Source organism: Diceros bicornis, chromosome 41 (genome assembly GCF_020826845.1).
Source record: "Diceros bicornis minor isolate mBicDic1 chromosome 41, mDicBic1.mat.cur, whole genome shotgun sequence".
NCBI lineage: Eukaryota > Metazoa > Chordata > Mammalia > Perissodactyla > Rhinocerotidae > Diceros > Diceros bicornis.
In genome coordinates, this window is record NC_080780.1 from 6,957,341 (window position 1) to 6,977,394 (window position 20,054).

The 20,054-nt window shown below is 43.5% G+C and overlaps 1 protein-coding gene across 11 annotated transcripts in view; it reads right to left on the reverse strand.

The window, feature by feature from the left end:
• GRB10 (growth factor receptor bound protein 10) overlaps window positions 1-20,054 on the reverse strand; it is a 192,549-nt gene that overhangs the window by 82,196 nt on the left and 90,299 nt on the right. The window contains exon 2 of one of the 11 annotated variants that reach the window (XM_058534808.1): window positions 8,679-8,893. The exons of the other annotated variants lie outside the window; for them this stretch is intronic. The gene's annotated coding sequence lies outside the window, so the exon portion shown is untranslated. The remainder of the gene's footprint in view (window positions 1-8,678; window positions 8,894-20,054) is intronic. 11 annotated transcript variants of the gene reach the window in all.

The window sequence follows — 20,054 nt, forward strand, 5'->3', positions numbered from 1 at the left end:
TTACTACACTAAGATATTACTGAACATTCCGTTCTTGCAAACATTCCATACGGCTCACATTCCGTGAGCTAGTCCATCGCGGAGGACTCCCTTTCCTATGCGTGTGGCTGGCCGTGTGAACCCATGTAGACCAATAATCACCCATCTGTGAGGGCCTTTCTGCAGGGTCACATAACGGGGAGAATCAAATAAACAGGGCACTACAAAGCACCTCTTCCGGAAATGAATGTTAAGATTAAGTGTCTCTTCAGTGCTAACTTGATGCCAAAATATTTTCCGTGAGCCTGCATGCCCCTCTGGAAGGAATACTGGAAGGGGAACGGAAAATGGTTTTATACATAAAACTTCACTTCACACAGATTTATAAGGATGTATTGACTGCACAAAAATAGGTCAGACAACGTGGTTGTAAATCAAGATATTAACAGTTATTCTCCTTCCTTAAATAACCCAATCAAAAACTGGGCATCAACTTTTGTCCCAAATATCTGGTGACTCATTTGATCTCAAACTCACATGTGCGTCCACCTTCACTGTCATTAGCAAACTGGGGCTAGTTTAGTTCTAAAATGGATATAAACTCAGTGAAACAAATTTATGTTTGGATTAATAAATTATTCTGGGTGAATGTCTCCACAAACCAAGCCAGGAAGAGGTCAGACGCGGACCAGTGGACTGGAGGCCAGGAGGAGAGAGGCAGTTACAGGGAAGGTTTAACTTGTGGCCCCACCTGGCCACCCTCACTGCACCCTGCTTAGTTTATAGCACCATCTAGTGTCCTCTTTACTTAGACAGTAGAGAGAGAGTAAAGAGGACACAGGATCCGCTTTACTAAATTATCTGGCGCCTTCAAGAAATGTTATTTGTACTGCGTGTTCAAGATACATCGTTACTGTCCCTTCTTCCCAGACTCAGGTCAGCACCTGTTTCCTCCCATTTTTATATATAAGGCACACTCCGAAGTAAGTGTGCTATGAGGCTATGAGGCGGGGGCTGGGGGGTAGGGCCCGGCTCGTGTACAAAGCTAAAACCCTAGAGGATGATAAATTAAGTAAAAGTAGATTTGGTGCCTAAGAAGAAAAAAATAGATGGTACTAGTGAGGCTGTGATAGAATAAGAAATACGTATTTTGGTCTTCCTCGATGGTTCCTGGCACACAGCTCCCAAGATCCTTGTAATTTCCTAAGTGATAAGAGTAATGGGAACATCAATGTTATAATATCTGGTCTCTTTTTGTTCCTGAAATAGTGCCAGGGCTATTATAAGGCTGAAAGGAGCATCTTTTGTTACTCACACAAGCCCCTTTCAACCACTCCTGAGTTTATGTCAATGAGGTGAGTTTCAGAAAGCCCCCCAGATAACCGCAAGATGGGGGCTGGCTACCAAGGGAACCAATCATGTGATTAGAGGACTGGAACTTTTGGCCCCACTTCCAGACCAGACCCATGGAGAGGGGAGAAGGGCTGGAGGCTGACTTAATCACCAATGATTTGATCAACTATGCGTACATAACACAGCGTCTGTAAGAAACCCTAACCCACAGGGTTGGAGATCTTCTGGGCTGGCAGACCAAGGATGTGCTGGGAGGATGGCACGCCAGGCGCGGAAGCCCCACACTCCTTCCCCACACGTTGCTCCACGCATCTCTTCCATCTGGCTGCTCCTGTGTCGTATCCTTTAAAATAAACTGGTAATCCAGTTAGTAAACTGTTTTCCTGAGTTCTGTGGGCTGCTCTAGCAAATGACTGAACCAAGTAGGTAGTGTCAGAATTTAAGTGAATTGTAGGACACCCAGCCGGTGTCAGAGAATTGCCTACTGTGGGAAAAACCCCCATGCATCTGGAGTACAGAAGTATTCAGTGAGAGCAGAGAAGAAAAAAGGTGTTTTCTTTACAGTACCATACCCGAAAAGACCCTACACACGTGCAAACGCCAAGGTTCTTACACATTTCTATCTGGACAGGAAGTAAAGACCCAACCTGCAAAATGCTTTAAACTGAAACCACATTCACTTGACAAGCTATTTTTGTTGACCTCTAAGCAATTAAAACTTTGTGCAAATATAACCTAACATTCTACTTAAATATCTTTTTGCACACCAATTAATCTTCTATTCTCATGTATTCCAGTCACATGTATTTAATTTTTAGTATGTAGAGTTGTTTGGCCATAAGTAAGCAGAATAAAACAATGAAGTCTTGCACTGCTGGAGTATTCCTCTCTATTCTTATTCATGACATTAAAAGATATTCAGCAAATATAAAAGGAAATCATCGAACCACAACTCCAAATACAAATGCAACTTCAATATGCCATTTAAAAAAAAATAGAATCAGTGCTTTATTGCAGTGGTTACTACAGGCAGGCAGGATTTGAGACAGAAAATAAAAACCCTAGAATCATCTATCCAGCATACACATCTAAATACATCCATAGCATCGGAGCCACACATCCACAACTCCTAACTTTTTAGTGTTTACAAGAGAAACTTATCTTCCCAAACTTCGTCAAAAATGGCACCCTCTCCTCTCCACCCAACTCCCACAGACAATAGGAATTGCCTTTTTCAGTGCCTATTAATTGAGAAAAGACATAACAAACTGGTTAATCTAACAATCTGTAAGAGTTTGTGGTGTTTTTTTTCTATTACAACCGTAATACATTTGAAAGAGTCCTGTCTACGTTTTGGGGAGGTTGCTGGGCTCCATCAGTGCTCGGTGAGGGAGTAGATTCCCGAGCCCCTTCCACTCCAGGACCCACAGGCCACTCCACGCTAGTGGAATCACTGTCCAAAGCATATTCAAGGTCAGCCAGCGACATGAAACTGGAAAAAGTACACACGCATCCTGGGTACAATACACTTAGACAAAGCTAAAACCGAAACGATCCTCTCAGTTTGCTGAGGCCAGGCCGATTTGTTCCCTTGCTTTGTATTTACAGATGATATCCTCATTATCCTTCTTGGAATGCCTCTCCTTTTCCTAACCCACATGCAGGATTGTGCACTTCGGAAGGCTACATATGTATTTGGTCATATATCCAGATCCTTGAGAGCCCTGGCATTCTCTTCTGTTATCTTGTCACTCCATCTGGACCCCCTTCAAGAGCATCCCATAGCAAGTTACAGATCCAGGATCCCACCAGACAGCTCTGTAAATAACAGAAAATATGCAGACCACTGATTCCCTGCTTTCATGAAATCTGTAACCTGCTCTCCTTAAAGCTACATTTAGATATACACGTGCTGTCTAAACAAAGCACTACCCCTTATGATTAAGTACCTACAGCGGCTACTTAGATTCAGAACAATCAAGAAGCAATTTAGCATCACATCCACGTCTACGGCCACCAGGAGAAGCACGCAGCACTGTTCACGGGTTAGCGATCGATGGCGCAGGGAGCTGGGGAGAGGAAGACGAAGAGCGCGGCCTCCCCTTTGAGAAGCCTCGGGCTCCTCCACCCCAGTGGCTGCAGGACACGCCGAGGCCCCTGGGCTCCACCCCCGCCCTGGGCTGACTTGGGGCGTGTTGTTCCGCATATTCAGGCCTCCTTTTGTTCTGATTCGAGGGAAGGTGTTGTCCGGATCCCGGGACGCTGACTGATCTGGGGCTGCCCAGATCCCTTCTCTGTTTCCCCGAACAAACAAGGATTAACAATGGATGCAGAAAATCCATTATTTCAGGAATGAGTTGCTAAAATCATATCTCCCTCATGGAAGGAGAGAGGAGTCTTACAATTCCAAAACCCTGAAACCACAGATTACTCAGTTCCCGAATGAATCCCAGGCTTACTAGCCCCTCTCCTCCATTTGCACACAAAGCCTGCCACGAAGTACTAAAAAGACGGTCTGGGCAGCAGAATGTATTCAAGTTCATGGGGCTCCTTCAAAACTTGAAAGCAAACATTAGACAAACATTATGCAGGTTCCTAGTTGCATTTTTAATGTTTCACAGCAAACCGCACCCTTTCCTGCCCAGTACATGAGGAAACTTCCCTATGAAATCATTCGGCACTGGCCCTCGTGCTTCTGCGCCCGGTAGAAGGGAGCACAGTCCTGAGTTCAGGTGAGCAAAGGAGCGTCAGCAAAGACACTCCCGGCAGCCTGGCTCATCCAGCAGGAGCGCCATGTAGAAACGACTTCTCCTTCTATATCAGTTTATTACTTTTTAAGGTTAAGAACTCAAAGGAGGCTTAGAAATTAAAGGTGCAAAGTTTACGTTTCACAGTTAGGCAAAGTGAGGCCCAAAGAAGTAGTTGCTCAACGTGCCACAGTGACCTGGTGGCCTCGCCGAGGGCCTGACATCCAAGCTGGGTGTCCAAATGCAATGTGATAGCCACTAACAGCTACGATTACCAAGTGCTTATACGTGCCCCTATAGTTTACATCACTGATATGTTTAATCCTCAAAATAATGATAGGTATTATTACAGCTATTTAGCAGTGACACAAATAATCTGATGTTCAATGGGGTCAAGGTCCCAAAGCTGTAGGCAACAAAGCCTGGATTAGAACTCTGATCTCTTTTCTTTCAAAAAGATCTAAAAGCTTATTGCAATGATGGTGCACTCAGCTACGCCGCCTGCCATGACAGAGTCGTGCTCCTGGAATTCAAGTTCATGAAAAGCCACAGCGGGCTGATGCGAAAGCAGGGCTCCAAGCCGAGGGCCACAACCTGAGCACAGCTCCCCCGGCCCCCTGGGCCACCCAGCTCGGGACCCTCTGCCCACCCTGCAGGGCTTCCCCAAACATCACTTATTCCGAAAACTCGGGACTTTGAGAACATCCTATACACATGGGTTGATATTCTGACAACGCGTTTTATTTGGTGTTAATGTGAAAAATGGAAACCCAGTGAGAACAGTAGCAAATCAAATTAAGCCAAGGAACTGTAAATTCTATCAGATCAACACAGTTCATTACAGAACAAGTTCTTCTGGCCCACAGTCTCACTACCTAAGCGGCGGTTCCTTTTCAAGCCATTGCTATAAAATGACACATCAAAAAGGGTACAAAGTAGCATATAGCTTGATTTTTAATTACGTAAAAAACTTTAGTGGAAACAGAAAAGGCATGAAAATAAAAAGCAACAGTGGGAATTGTCCCTCTGTTAGGGTGCTGCTGAGCCTATGTGTGGTCACTGTCTTTTAAATAGTGTTACAAATCCTTTTTACACACTTAACCAAGAACACCGAACAGCAGATACAGTCGTGCATTGCTTCACGGGGATACTTTCTGAGAAATGCATCGTTAGGCGATTCTGTCACCCTGCAAACACCACAGCGTGCTTACACACACCTCAGATGGTACACCTGTACACACCTGGGCTCTACGGTACTGATCTTATGCGAGCACTGTCCTATGTGTGGTCCGTCATCGACCGGAACGTCGTGATGCGGCACATGGCTGTGTTTTGTCTCTGACCCCTCCTGAGGGGACATAAATGACTGAAGTCTCACCTAGTTCCCAGAGCCTGAGAGAAACGTTAGCAGAGGCTTCGAGTCTAGTGATCTACCCAAAAGATACAACATGCATCTAACACCTACTGGACACCGTGCCTAACCAGGATGATTCTCACCAGACACCGGGCAATGTCCTCCTGCAACAGTTCCTGCAAAAATCACCCCAATTAGCCCATCAGTCGGGACATTTCTGGGCTAAGCTGCCACCCCTTCTCAAGAGCCCCTGGATTCCCTGATGCTTTTTAGGTCCCTTCTCAATAGCTCAGCCTCAAGTGCAGCCAGTGCTGGAGTGGGGAGGGAGGAGAAGCTAGGGCTGGGCGAGGGGGGCGGGGGGACTCTCCAGCTGAAGAAAAGCAGAGCCCCCTTCCCCCTGAGTGGCCAAGAGGCTGGCTGTTCTGGGGGCCACCTGGCACATTCTGGATCCACCAACCAGGGAGCTAGGAGGCTCCTCAGCCCAACACCGACACACCCAGTGTCAGCAATTTTACCAGCTTGGCACCTCCGAACTTGAAAATTAAGCAAACTTAATGGTCTCATTTAAGGCAGTGGTTTTTAAACATTTTGCTGTCATAGTCCTCATTTATAATCTGGTTTTCTTCTTTATCCTAGGTCAAACATTGCAAATTTTCTACAGTGAACATGCATCACTTTAAATCAGAAATGGATGTTTATACTTGAAAACATATCTGAATCTGAGGCAGGGTGGCCAAAGGAATTGGATTTCAGGGTAGAAAATGGTTTTTGTTCATTAGCAGCTGTCGTTCAGTTTCCAGCCCAATCAGAAGGGGAGGGCATCATAGATCAGTTACACCTCAAATGCTCATCTTAAAGCAATGCAACAGAAAACTTTAGTTTATTATACTCAATTATTAAATATCTTCAATAATTAGATGAAAAAATTAAGAGTCAATCTATTTTTTCTTTCTCTGATCCATTTTTAAAATGTAAAATCAAGTATACACCCTCCAAAAAATTGAAAGCCTGGACTCAGCAGGATATGTGTACACTCGTGTTCACAGCAGTGTTATTCACAACAGCCAAGGCGTGGAGGCAACCCACGGGTCTCTCGATGGACGAGTGGATAAGCAAAATGTGGTACAGCCATACAATGGAGTATTACTCACTTTTAAAAAGGAAGGAAATTCTGACACTTGCTATAACATGGATCAACTGCGAAGACATTATGCCGAGTGAAATAAGCCAGACACAAAAGGACAAATACTGTATGATTCCACCTATATAAGGTATCCAGAGTAGTCAAATTCATAGAGACAGAAAGTAGAACGGTGGTTGCCAGGGACTGGGGGGACACAGAATGGGGTATAATTGTTTAACGAGTACAGAGTTTCAGTTTTGCAAAGTGACAAGAGTTCCGTATATGGATGGTGGTGATGGTTGCACAACAATGTGAATTTATTTAATATCACAAAACCATGCACTTAAAAATGGTTAGGATGATAAATTTTATGTTAGGTACGTTTCACCACAATCAAAAATAATAATAGTATAAGTGATTTAAAACTTGGAATGTTTAATAATCTCAAATATGGTCAATTAAGATCTTTGTCTGGCGAATCTACTTGGGCACCTTTCAGGGACCCTCTACCCTAAATCTGCCTGAACAGAACCAGAGCCACATGCGTGGACTTCAAGGGCAAGGCTTCCTGGGCTGCCCGCCTCAGGAGTCCAGTCCAGCAGACGCGGCCTAACCACTCACCCCCTACTTGCTCATTTGCCTCAAGCGTCGCCCTTCTGGTGGACAGGTGCTCCCTCCCTCCCTGATCCTGCACGCCCTCAGTCCTCACCCTCCTGGGCATGAAGCCACTCTCCCACAGCTCCTCCTCTTACACTGGGCCGGCATGCACTAAGATGTGGCTTCCTCCACCACCAGAGCTGAAGAAATGGTATGGACATCACTCGTGTTGGCCAGCACAGGGGCGGGCTCCTGGGGCCCAGTGCAGGTGTGACCGGAATGCGGCCCAGGGTGACCAGTGGGGACAAAGGTTTAGTTGTGGAGAAGAGTCAAAGGTCACTTCCAGAAGAAAAATATTGCATCTATGAGATAAGTGTAGGGACCTAGTGAGGAGGCAAAACAAGATTCGGGACGATCCCAGGCCATGGAGGCTGAGGGTGATGCGGGAACCCCTGGGGCTGGCTTCTCAGACGACTTACCAAGTAACCCCAGGCAGACTGGCTTGTGAAGGTCCAGGACCAGGCTGCTCATGTCCTAAATCACACTAAACATGGATTCCTCTTCCTAACAAACGTTAGTTTTCAATACAAATGTGTATGTTTCTCCACCAATCTGCTGAACCACGGCAGGTAGGTGTTCAAACCTACCTGCTTTGATCTTATGAACTTCATCTTAGGATAAGGTGTTCATTTTATGACAGCTCATGCAAAGCTCAAACACCAGCGGAGGCTCTACAAACAAAACCTACAGAAATATAGTAAGTCTGCGTGTTCTCACACACAGCTGTGCCGATGGCGCTTCACCCACTGCCCCAGAGCAGCTAGCGGCCCAGAATGCTGACTGCAGTTCCTCTCAGGGTAGGAGGCTGGGTGTGTCTCCTCGTCCTCATAAGTTCCTCCTTCTTACTGCGGGGCTGAGTGACAGCCCAGGAGACTGCAACACTCAGAGGGAAGGAGATGTCACAAAGTCCAGGGCAGATCTCAGAATCAGGTGCAAATATTCTGGCGGCCAGATAACTCTACCTCTACCGCCAAAACAGGCAAGCAAAAAAAGAGTAAGATAATGATTAATCACACTGGACTCTGATTCCAATGAGATTTACTTTTTTAATCTACATTTTGAAAAAATGTAGAATAATTCTATCCAAAAAAAAAAAAAAGCAAGCAAGCTACTCATTTCACTCAGTGATTTCATTCACTGAAATTCAAGAACTGGCATCTCATGTTCAGTGAACATCACCTAGACAAGAATGTAAATTTTCCTTCTTTCTTGGATTTTATCCTGCCACACTGTTGCAAGGAAGCACCTGGACATCACCTAAGTCTCTTTCAAGTCTTTTAAGACAGCTGGAGCATACACAACATAGGAAAGGAATTTTCCATTACCAAAAGTTACAGCCTGCCATGCAAGGACCAAGGACCCAAGCTACAAATTATATAAAAAAGTACAAATTCAGTTGTGCAATCTCTATTTGTATTATTAGAAGACAATTCGAGAGGGGAAAAAAGAACAGAAACATACTCACAAAATATCACTGAAAAGGGGCAAAAGATGAACTGCATCCTTCTCAAGTCTTCCTTAGCAATTTAGTGTTTCTTCTCAACCTTCTGATTTCAATTCCTAATTCTTCTATTACATCATAAATCAGGCAGAAGCCTGAGTGCAAGAAACTATGCAAATAACTTGTCATTCTGGAAGGTTCTCATTTTCCATCAACTCTAAAAATGGAGTCCAAGAACACTGGAATTGAAGAGGGAAAATTCAGTCCAAAAGTCTGTCACTCATTAACACAGTGCTCTCAAAAAGGCAATTTTTTTAGAGGTAAATTAGACACCAGAGAGTCTTTTTAATCCCATCCAACGTTAAGACTCTATGATTCCATGAATTTAACTCCATAAATTTAAAATACACTCATGTAGCCAACATTTTTCTTCATTCGACAAATATTTACTGAGCGCCAACGAAGTATCTGACATAGTTCCAGGTCCTGGAAATACAGATGTTAACACAACAGACAAGAATCTCACCACCTAAATGTAATGAAGTCCTAGGCAACAGCTCTGGAAAAGGCTGCCAGCGCTAAACACAAAGTAGCAAGGAGGGATATGGAACTTTGAAACTTCATGTACTACCTCTGGAAAAGTAACTCTCTCTACCAAGAAGCTAAAACCTGCTCCAGTTTAGTGGTAACTCATGGAGGCCAGTGGGTGGAGACAACCTGAAGAAAGAAAGAGTGGGCTTCTCAGAAAAGGAGCCACCTCAAGCCGTCAGGAGGGCTCCCCACACTGAGCATCTGGTGAGAGGGGTTAGGGGGAAGCAGGCAGCAAGAGGCAGCACATAGTCCAGTTTGTATCCTCAGACAAAAAGAACCTGCGCAGAGTTAATGAAGTGCCCAAACCAGCAAGTATCCAGAGGCCAGAAACTCACCGAGGACGGATATGCTCATTACTTGACAGAAGAGAAGAATTTTAAAATGAGGTCTCTGTTTACAGGCAAGACAGTCAAGCAGAGGGCACACAGCTCTAAGAAGAGCCCAATTTCCAAGGCATCAGGATGGCAAACTCATTCCAGGAGAACAAACCAGGCCATTCCAAGAAATGGCACATCTCCCAGAAGTGACATGCCCAGGAGAGAGGAGCTGGCTTTCCAGGATGTGCATAGAAATGGAGTTTAATCGGAAAGACGGAACATTCAGGAGGGGGCAGGAGGGGCAGTGATTATCTAGATCTGACCCTCTCAAACCTGTCCAATGCACAGAATCACCTGGGAGGCTCTGTTTGTGAAAACAGGTTCCTGGGACTCACCTGGATTTGCTGTGGATCCAAATCTTTGGAGTTGGATCAGGAAATAAACAGAGTTCCTAAGTGAGGGCTTACTCTACGGTAATTAGTTTTCAGTTCAGAGAACTAACAGCACGCGTATATGTGGCACCTTCTGAATACTGCTCAGGAAAACAGATGCTCACAGGACAGTGTCTCTCAGAATCCAGGTCTTGACGGACACAAATTCTGGAGGAGTACACAGGGAGGGCTTCCACAGGCTGGACTCACGAGAGGGGGAAAAGGCACATCTTGGTTTTTACCCTCTTTCTATATATAACATTGCATTTATTAATGATGATGATGATAAACAATATCTACCACTTCTTGAGCACCTACCAAGTGCCAGGTCCTCTGCCAGGTCCATCTCATAGCTCAAGTGGTTTCTAATCTTCCTACCCAACCAGCCAAGTAGGCATTTTTACAGATTTCTGATGAAGAAACTGAGGCACCGAGCCACTCAGCTACCAAGACATAGAGTAGAGAGTCAAATCCAGGTCTGCCTAGCTCCAAAGCTGGACATGTTGCTTCCTTGTTACATTTTCATTTTAATTTTCTCTAGTTTTTTTCTCACTAAACTTGAGTTTCTAGAACTGCGTGTTCTGTCACCTCTGCCTCATTACCTAATTTCACATCTGGCGCTTGGTAGATGCTCAGCAAATGTTAGTTGAATATGTGGAAAATGGAGTCACCAGCTACCATAAATCAAGCTGTAGAATTTTCCAGAAAGTCAGACAGCCAGGCAGAGTTCCAAAACTCTCTGGAGGCTGCTGAGTCTCCAGTCCTTTAGTTCCTTGGAAAAAGGCCCACAAGGCAGTTAATACACAGGCCATCAGGTGAATAAATGCCAGACTGTCTAAGTCCAGCAAGGGATGGCACTTGTCCAGGAGGGAGGACTGCCCTAGGCACAGGACACCTAGCAGGCCAGACCTGTTCCTGTGTGAGCCCACCTGACCACGTCAGGCCTACCTGGTCATCCCTGAGGTCACAGAAATGATAGAACAATCCAATCCAGTCTCTACCCAGGAAGTGCAGCCAATGCCACGCTCCCCTTGGCGCATCTCTGCGGTGAGAAATCTCTCTCCCTTTGTATGCACTCTCTTCCCTGGCAGACCACAGCCTTTCACTTCTCCACTCGACCATGGATGCAGCTGAACCTCTCGAGAGAAGACAGCACTTCAAACATCACTACCTTCTTCATTACCTCCACAAAATGAAAAATCTGTCCTTCTAGGTAACAGCAGCTTCACGCGATGTAAGATCAACCTCTCTTTAAGCCGTTGCCTTTAACGCTGAGCTCTGCCCGCAGAGACCACATTAGAACAGAAGGAGTTGGCGCCTGGTGGGATGCCGGGCGCTGCACGGGGAAGGACTCCATTTCCAGATGGAAGGAGAGAAGAAGGGTATACAAGAACAAGTCTTGTACTCACTGCTCACGTCTCCAAGGAGCACAGACACTTAACACTAGAAAAAGCCTCATTCAGGATTTTGTTTAACAAGCACTCCTTTCTGCCATGTCTAATGCATGTATACTGGTCAAAGAGTAATTCAGAGAGTGTGGGGGGTGGGCAGCACAGGAACATTCACGGTGACATCTCACAGAATCCCTGCACCACTCCCAGGAGCTAAACGCTATCATGCCCATTTCACAGATTGGAAAACCAAGCTCAGAGAGCTTAAAATACACACCCAATGTCGCACAGCTATTAGTAGAGCCTTGATTCCTACCCTGGTGTGGCTAAAAATCCAACATTCTTTTAGTTTTTCCCAAATATTAAAAACAAAACACGATCCCTGGTTTCAAGGAACCTAGAAATAAATGGGAAAGATAGACACATACTTGGCATACTGTGAAATAAAGCCAAGTGTGATACGTTTGGGGGAGAAGGAAAAAGCCACAGGAGAAGACCCAAGAGGAGCTCGCAGGAGGGAGGCAGTGGCATCTGAGTCAGGACTGAGAGAAGGAATAGGATGCAAACATACAGAAGCAGTTAAAGGTGTCACTGGTGGGTGCCCAGCGACAAAGGCAGGGAGGGACAAAATTAAGTAACAGGTCCCAGAAAAACAAGGAGTCGCTGCAGCTGGTGCCCGGGTGACATGTGTGTAGGTGTAACGGGAGAAGAAGCCGGAAGGCAGAGCGAGGTCTTGCCACGTGGGCCCCCAAGCCACTCGGTGCAGTTTGCACTTCATCTTGTAGCAACAGAAGGACCCAGAAGTGTCTGAGAAGGAGATTAGTGTTCCCAGAACTGAGTTTTAAGAAAAAACTCCGGCAGCCACAAAGAATGGCCAGAAGGGGCAATCGGTGATAAAATACAAGGCAACTGGTGTCACTGAGAGTTACCCCATTTGCTCCAAGGTAGGTAGAAACCACGCTGTATGATGCAGAATTCTAGGGCCTCTGCGTCAGTAGCTGGGGTTAACTACGCCAAACCCCCCAAACAAAAGCATTCGCTACGCAAATGTGCTCAGAGCCTTTGAGACACAAGTAGACTATGGGCCCACCGGGATTATTTTTCAATACATTTGAGATACACCCACAGAGCTGGAAGGGTCAACAACCTGCGCCCCCATCTCCTCTAGTCCCTGTCCCCCCTTGAAAAGGTCAGGACTATTATTAAAATCTTTCTTGGTCAGAACTAAATCCAGAATGGAGCAGGTGTCGGTCACCAGCCCTGGTATGTCCTGAGGGAGAGAGCAGAGGGCGGGGGAAGCAGCGAGCGGGCCCCTGGCTCCAATGCTGGGTGCCCAGTTGTTGAACTGCGCTGGACCGTCTGCTCCTCCGAGGGCTGCTGACAGCATAACTAGACATGCGCCCAGCGCCTGCCCACAGGTAGGAAACTGAACTTTTTGAGAACCGACTTGGAGAGGGGATGAATTCACCGTGGGCTATATGATATTAGCTATGTTAACAAAAGTGATACTGCTAACCTTGTTACATTACTCCTGAAGGCAGCAGGACATTCTGTCCTGAGGGATGGATGGAGGGTTACTTTTCCTCACTGAAAATCTCTAGCTTCAGATCTCTAGAATATAAAATGATAGAGTTTAAAAGTATATAAGAAAAATAACTCATTCCAAACAATATTTACCTCAAATGGCTGGTTAATCATGGTTTAAAAAAAAGTAACTTAATTTAGGTAAAGTGTAATATAATGGAAAAACTACATCAGATTTTTAGGAGATAGTATATACTGGTTTTATACCTAAGGGAAATCTAAAGATATTCTTTCAACACTGATCTTAAGAGTGAAAGAATTATATCTCAGTTGTACTCTGCCACTTCTGAAGGGAATTTACACTTCCTTGGATGCAAAGGTTCGTATGTTATATGACCAATAAACTAAAAATGACATACTGCTGTGTCCCCGGTCCTGGGGTGGCCTGGACAAGCAACAGATATTAGCTGAGTAAATGAAGGAACACATGAATGAAAGGAACAGGAACACTACAGAGCAAGAAGATGGAAAGCCAACACACCAGCAGACCAGGAGCGCGAGGACACAGCTTCTGTCGAACAGCTGCATCCCGACAGCTCAGGGAAACAGGAAACATTCATGGAGTCCAATTACCTGCTGAAAGGAAACACACAGGAATGGCGTGAGCTGTCAGAGCATCAGGGAGGCGAAGGCCTGGAAGAGCTGAGACTTGAGAAATCACAAAAGATGACAATGGCTGTCTCAGTCCTGCTCCAAACGAGAACTGGGAAGGGCAAGGTCTGCTGTTCACCTAACACTGGGAGAGACAAAGAGAGGGTGGCTGACTCAATGCCTTTTTTGTTCCCATCTACCATATGAAGACAAATGATCTTCCAAGTGGAAAGGATGGAATGAGCAGAGTGGTAAGGAAACAGTGGTCCAGGATAGGGGAGGCGACTATGGGGATCTGATCTGCTTGGCTGCTTTCAAGGACAAGGAAAATTTGGTCCCTATGGCTGAAGTCTCAGTTTGAGCCAGTGAAAAATTTGAGGAGTCAAAAAGAAAGGAAGATATGAGTGGCCTCTGAGAAGGATGGAGGGCTAATCCAGAGGTAGAAAAGCACAGTGGTGAGAAGCACAGATGCTGGAGCCCACGGTCCCAGGTTCAAACCCAGCTCTGCCACTCATCTGGGGTGTGATCTGGGCGACTCTTCTAACCTCTGTGCCTCAGTTTCCTCCTCTATAAATATGGGGTACTAGCACTACACCTCATAGGATGGTTGGGTGGAATCAATGGGTTAAAATACAAAGCAAAAGTTCTTAATGGGTTAAGAACCTGTTTTTCTAACAGGGAAGTCACCTAAACACATAAGAAATAGAGGACAAAGGCAAGAAATCCTGACATATCTAACGGACTACAATGTTATCATTTAAACTGATGTTGCAGAAGAATCCCTAATGACATAGGCAAATGCAATTATTATGTGTGGCATGAATGCATTTCGTATTCCATAAGACACAAAGAATGTGGGCATTAGTTACTTTGTGGGAAAAGGACTATAGATGATTTTTCTCCTAGCCTTTTTGCATCTGAACCCTAACAAAAAGTGTTTAGGCATGGGGGGAGGGTAAAAGAAATCAAAATTATAATCAACTTTGGCATCAATATCCAACCAGAGGCCAATATTTGTTACCATTCAAGATTTTGTTGAGTATTTCAGAAAAAGAATATCATCTTTGGAAGATGGCATAGTTTCACTATGAGGAAATCATACTAAGAAAATAAAAGTTACTTTGTGTGTGTGTGTTTGTGTGTGTGTGTGTGTGTGTGTGTATACATATAACCACAATGCAAGCTTGGTTCCAAAGCAACAATGAGTAGGAGCCACACTGTCTTCTCAGTTGATTTTTATATTCTCTCATTTATCATCCCTTATCCAAAAACACTTGACTCCTTGTAAATGGCACCAAAAGAAGGGACGGTCTTTGTTAACTGGTCATCCTCTTTGCTCGCCTGGAATTACCAGCACCGCCCGCATGGAGGGTAGAGGCAGGAACTCAGGACCTTTCTAGAACACACAAGTGTATTTATGGCACATGAGTTCAGGAATTCGTTAAACAATTATCTAGTAAATACATTTATGGACAAGGCACTATAGAAGAACCTTCAAGATAAGTAAGACGTGGTTTCTTACCTTTAAGAAATGTGTGATCTCAGGAGAAAAGAGAAGAATATGATACAGGAACTAACACTTACAGGGTAGCTTATATGTATAGGCACACGTTAGATGTTTCCCCTAAATTATCTCAAAATGTGAAGTTGGATGGACTTGGCTTTGATTCCAATTTTACCACTGTGTGACCTCTCTGTGGCTTCTGTGCAAGTTACTGAACCTCTCTGCCTCAGTTTCCCTATCTGTACCTCTGATGACTAAGTGAACACACGTAAGACATGAAGGAGGTTTTAGCACAGGACTCCAAGTTATCATCATCATCACTATTATGATTTTTCACAGTAATTATGCAAGATGGGTACATAAAAATGAAGGCTCTAAACTGTAAAGTGCGTACTAGTTTGTCCACTGTCACAGGGCCTCGTGAGAAGAGACAAAAGGCAGGAAAACAGCCAACCCAGAGCCTGGCTGTCCCGGGCATGATGATATTCAGAATGGCTCCCTGAAGGGGAAGAATCAAAACAAAACAATATTTCTTGATCTATTTCACCTTCTCTGCTATGTAACATTTTTTTCTAATTTTGGTCTTTTCCACCTGGCAAAGAGACCATCTAATGAGATATTGCAGCTTCTGAAATAGTCCCATTCCACCTCTTTTTTCTACACTTACACTGTTTCTAGAAAGTAAAGCATCCCACCAAACATAGTTCTGCACATTAGAACTGCATGCTAACAACCAATACTTTTGGTTTAAAGAAAATCAAGAGAAGAAACTAAAGCAGGAAAGAGCTGGGACAGGTTTGACAGGACTGTCGAAGGTCAGGGCCTTGAAGGCACCCCGTGATTCAGGAAGCTAAGTGTTGGCGTTCGGTGTCTCCATCTGAGCCAGTGGATCCCTGGATTTACGACTCCAGGGAGCCTGGGCCATGTTTTGAATATATCTCCGGAGGCTTCACCATGGTGCTCACACAGCCCTGTCTCCAAATGGAACACAGCCATGAGGAGATGCACGTGCAGACGACTCTAGCGGCCGTCATAAATGGACCTGAAACCTCTCAGCTCCTTGGGGGCATCTTTGATCAACTGTGCTCTCTTAAGAGACATGGCAGGACAGCTCAGCTTCAGTGGTGAGCAATAATAACCATCAGAAACAACTTGTTTAAAATGAGAAAAGGTCAAACTTTTAAAAATCACAATTCTCTGAAACATCACATTTCAAAAATATTGTTAAGAAAAAGCTAAACACAGAATTACCATATTATTAAGCAATTCCACCTTAAGTATATACCCAAAGGAACTGAAAGCAGGGACTCAAACAGGTATTTGTACAGTCATGATCACTGCAGCTTTATTCACAATAGCCAAGAGCGGGAAGCAAACCAGTATACACTGGTGGATGAATGGATAAACAAAATGCAATATATCTGTACAATGAAATATTATTCAGCCATAAAAGGAACAAAATTCTGATACATGCTGCAACCAGCATAAACCTTGAAAACATTATGCTAAGTGAAATAAACCAGACACAAAAGGACAAATATTATGTGATTCCACTTCCATGAGGTAACTAGAATAGGCAAATTTATAGAGACAGAGAAGAGAATAGAGGTTACCAAGGGCTGGGGGGATTATTGCTTAATGGGTACAGAGTTTCTATTTGGGGTGATAAAAAAGTTTTTAAAATAGACTTTGGTGATAATTGCACAACACCGTAAATATAATGAACACCACTGAACTGTACATTTACAAATGGTTAAAGTGTAAATTTTATGCTATGTCTATTTTACCACAATAAAAAAAAACAGGTTTAAAAGACTGTCAAGAGTAATTCCAGCTATTACAGCTATCACAAAACTTTCCAAGGAAAATGCATCCCCTTCCCGTAGTGTGCTACTAGGAAATGTGTGAAGCATTTTTAGCAACTGTCACACAAAAATAAGCCGCTTACATTAGAACCCAGCTAATAAAAACAAGAGCATTCAATCCTCTTTGCCACAGAGAAGGAACAGGTCACGGAAAGTCACAGCGAATCTTTTACTCTAAACATCAGGTCCCTTGCAAAGAACCAGCCAACTCTACATCAAACACATTATGTGAACTGAAGGCCTATAATCAGAGCATCTGAGGATGTCTTGAAAATTAAGGAAGAAGAAAGAACAGCATCATATCTTTGTCAAATTCTGTCATGTGTCCCACGGCATCTGGTTAGGAAGAACCAAGTGTTGAACTTCATGTCAGGCACAGAGATGGCAGGGAAGGCCCCGGGATGCAGGGAGGAGCCATCGACAGGGTGAGCTGCAGGTTTTGCAGGCTGTGCAGAATCGGCCTGCAAGAGCGGAGTCTACTGCACTGCAAACCCCAAGCCGTCTCACTACAGATGCACAGGGCTATGAGGACGCCAAAAGGCAAGATGGACATGCAGCACTTGGACACACTTGAAAGAGGGACTGGCGCCTTTCTGTCCCATGTCACAGACCTCACAGCGCCAGCCTCCTCCATTTCCAGCTCAGTTGGTTTCCACGTTTTTCATGTTGAAATGAGTGTCCAGAATCAGACACAAACACAGCATGGTTTCTTTTTTCTCAAACTGCCTGCTCATGCATTTTGGAAGTTTTTCATTTGATTCTATTTGATTTTCTATTTCTCTTATTTATAGGATTTATAGGTTTTTTTTTTTTACATATAAACTGAAGACACTAATACTTTACGTGTTATACGCATTGAGATATGTTTCCCACGCCAATGTGTCCCTTTTAGCATTTTTAATGCTGTCTATTACATTTGTATAGAAATTTGCATTTGCAATGTACTCAAATTTATCATGTTTCCCTTATGGTTGTGCTAAGTCTCATTGAAGAAATTCTTGCTTAGCCTGAGGGCATAAAGATTCTTACTACTCGCTAACTCACTAATTCTCACTACTCAATAACTCTTGTTATTCCAATAAATGAAAACGTTTTGTTTTTCACCTTTAGTGATTTCACTGACCTGAAATTGATGACTGTGGATAGAACGCAGTGGGGATCCAGCCGTCCCTCCACCACGTGGGAACAGTCGTGGGCCTGCGTCCTCCATGCTCTGCCATGGCTTCTCTGTGCTCTACTGACTTTATCTGGGTCTCTTTATGGGATGTCTACTCTGGTCCTTCGGTCTATTTGTCTGTCCTTGAAGCAGTAACATGCTTTCTTAACCGTGACGCCTCATGAGAAGCCTTGCTATCTGAAAGTGCAAATCACCCCTCCACAAGCCCTGTTCTTCAAAGTTGTCTCAGCTGTTACTGAGTTTCGCTCATCCGTATTAAAGCTAGGAACCACTTGTGAAGTCACACCAAAACTCGTAGAATTTGGTTGCACCTGCATTAAATTTAAAGCTAAATTTGGGAAGATGTGATATCTTCACTATTTAAGTCTTCTGATTCGTGATCACGGGACAGCTCTCCACTTATTTAGGTCATTTTTACATCCTTTAGCAACATCTCATAATGTGGATAATCTAGTTGAATTTACTCCTACATATTTTATAATTTTTGTTATTATTATAAGTGGGATTTCTTTTTGTACTATATTTCCTGATTGTTTTCTATTGTACGAGAACACTATTGAATCTTACACGTTGATCTCACATTAGATCAGCCAGCTTGAAGAACTCTTATTTACTTAAAAAGTCTGTGTATATCTGTGTGGATTTTCTATTTAGATAACCACTTGGCAAATAGCCATCATTTGCCGAGAGGCACAGATTTCATTTCTTCCCTTCAATGTTTGCACTTCTCTTTCTTTCTTTGCTTGTCTTATTACACTGGCTAAGACCTCTAGTGACAGTGGACATTCTTGTGTCACTTGTGATTTTCATGGACATCACTCTAATATTTCTCCATTACGTCTGGTGGCTGCAATACGGTTTTGACAAAAACACTTTAAACAGGTTACGGAGGTTTCTTTTCAGTACTGGTTTTTTTGTTGTTATTGTTTGTTTTGTGTTACATGAGTGAAAAATTATATTAAATATTCTTTTTTTCTCTGGAGAAATGATCATGTCTTTTCCTTGAATCTTTTAACACGTTAGATGTGTTCATAGTCTAATGATGGTAAAGCATCCTTGCGTTATTATAATAAACCCAACTTGGTCATAACATTTGTTTGTTTTATGTTTTAAGATAAAGTGCTAAATTTGATTCATTAATGTTTTTCTCAGACTTTTTGGTTCTATATTAACATGTGAAATAAGCCTATAATTTGGATCTCTTTCAAAGTTACACAAACATTATGAAATGGGTGGGAGGACCCTTGTCCTCTACCTCTCCAACAGTTTGTATAAAGAGACAAATTATTTGTTCCTTGAAAGGTTCATGACACTCATCTGCAAAACTTCCTGAGCATTTCTGAAGGGGGTGGTATTGATTACTGACTCTATTTCTTCCAGAGTTATTTGTTTATTAAGATTTTATATTTCTCCAAGAGTCAATTTTGTTTTGTTTTGTTTTTCTCTTTCAACTATTCTTTTTTATTTCTTCAGAATTCTCTACCTGAAACTTTTGAGTGCTGTCTATACTGCTCACAGAGCTCTATTTTCCATCATGTCATAATATTTAATTCACATTGCAGAAGAAATATTCTTGGTTTTCTTAGGTAGTCTCTAGGTTATTTCTTCTTTCAGATGGGTCCTTTTTTTGTAACACTTCAATTTTTTAGAAGAGAAGGTTCACAACAAAATTGAAAGGTGGTACAGAGATTTCCCGTACACCCCTTGCCTCTACACATGCACAGGCTCCCCCATTATCAACATTACTCACTAGAATGGTACATCATAATCAACCAAAGTCCCTAGTTTATCTTAGGGCTCAGAGATGTCGTACATTCTATGGGCTTGGACAAATATATCCATCATTATAATATCACACACAGTATTTTCACTGACCTAAAAATGCTCTCTGCTCTGCCTATTCATCGTTCCCCACCATCACCCCTGGTAATCACTGATCTTTTTACTGT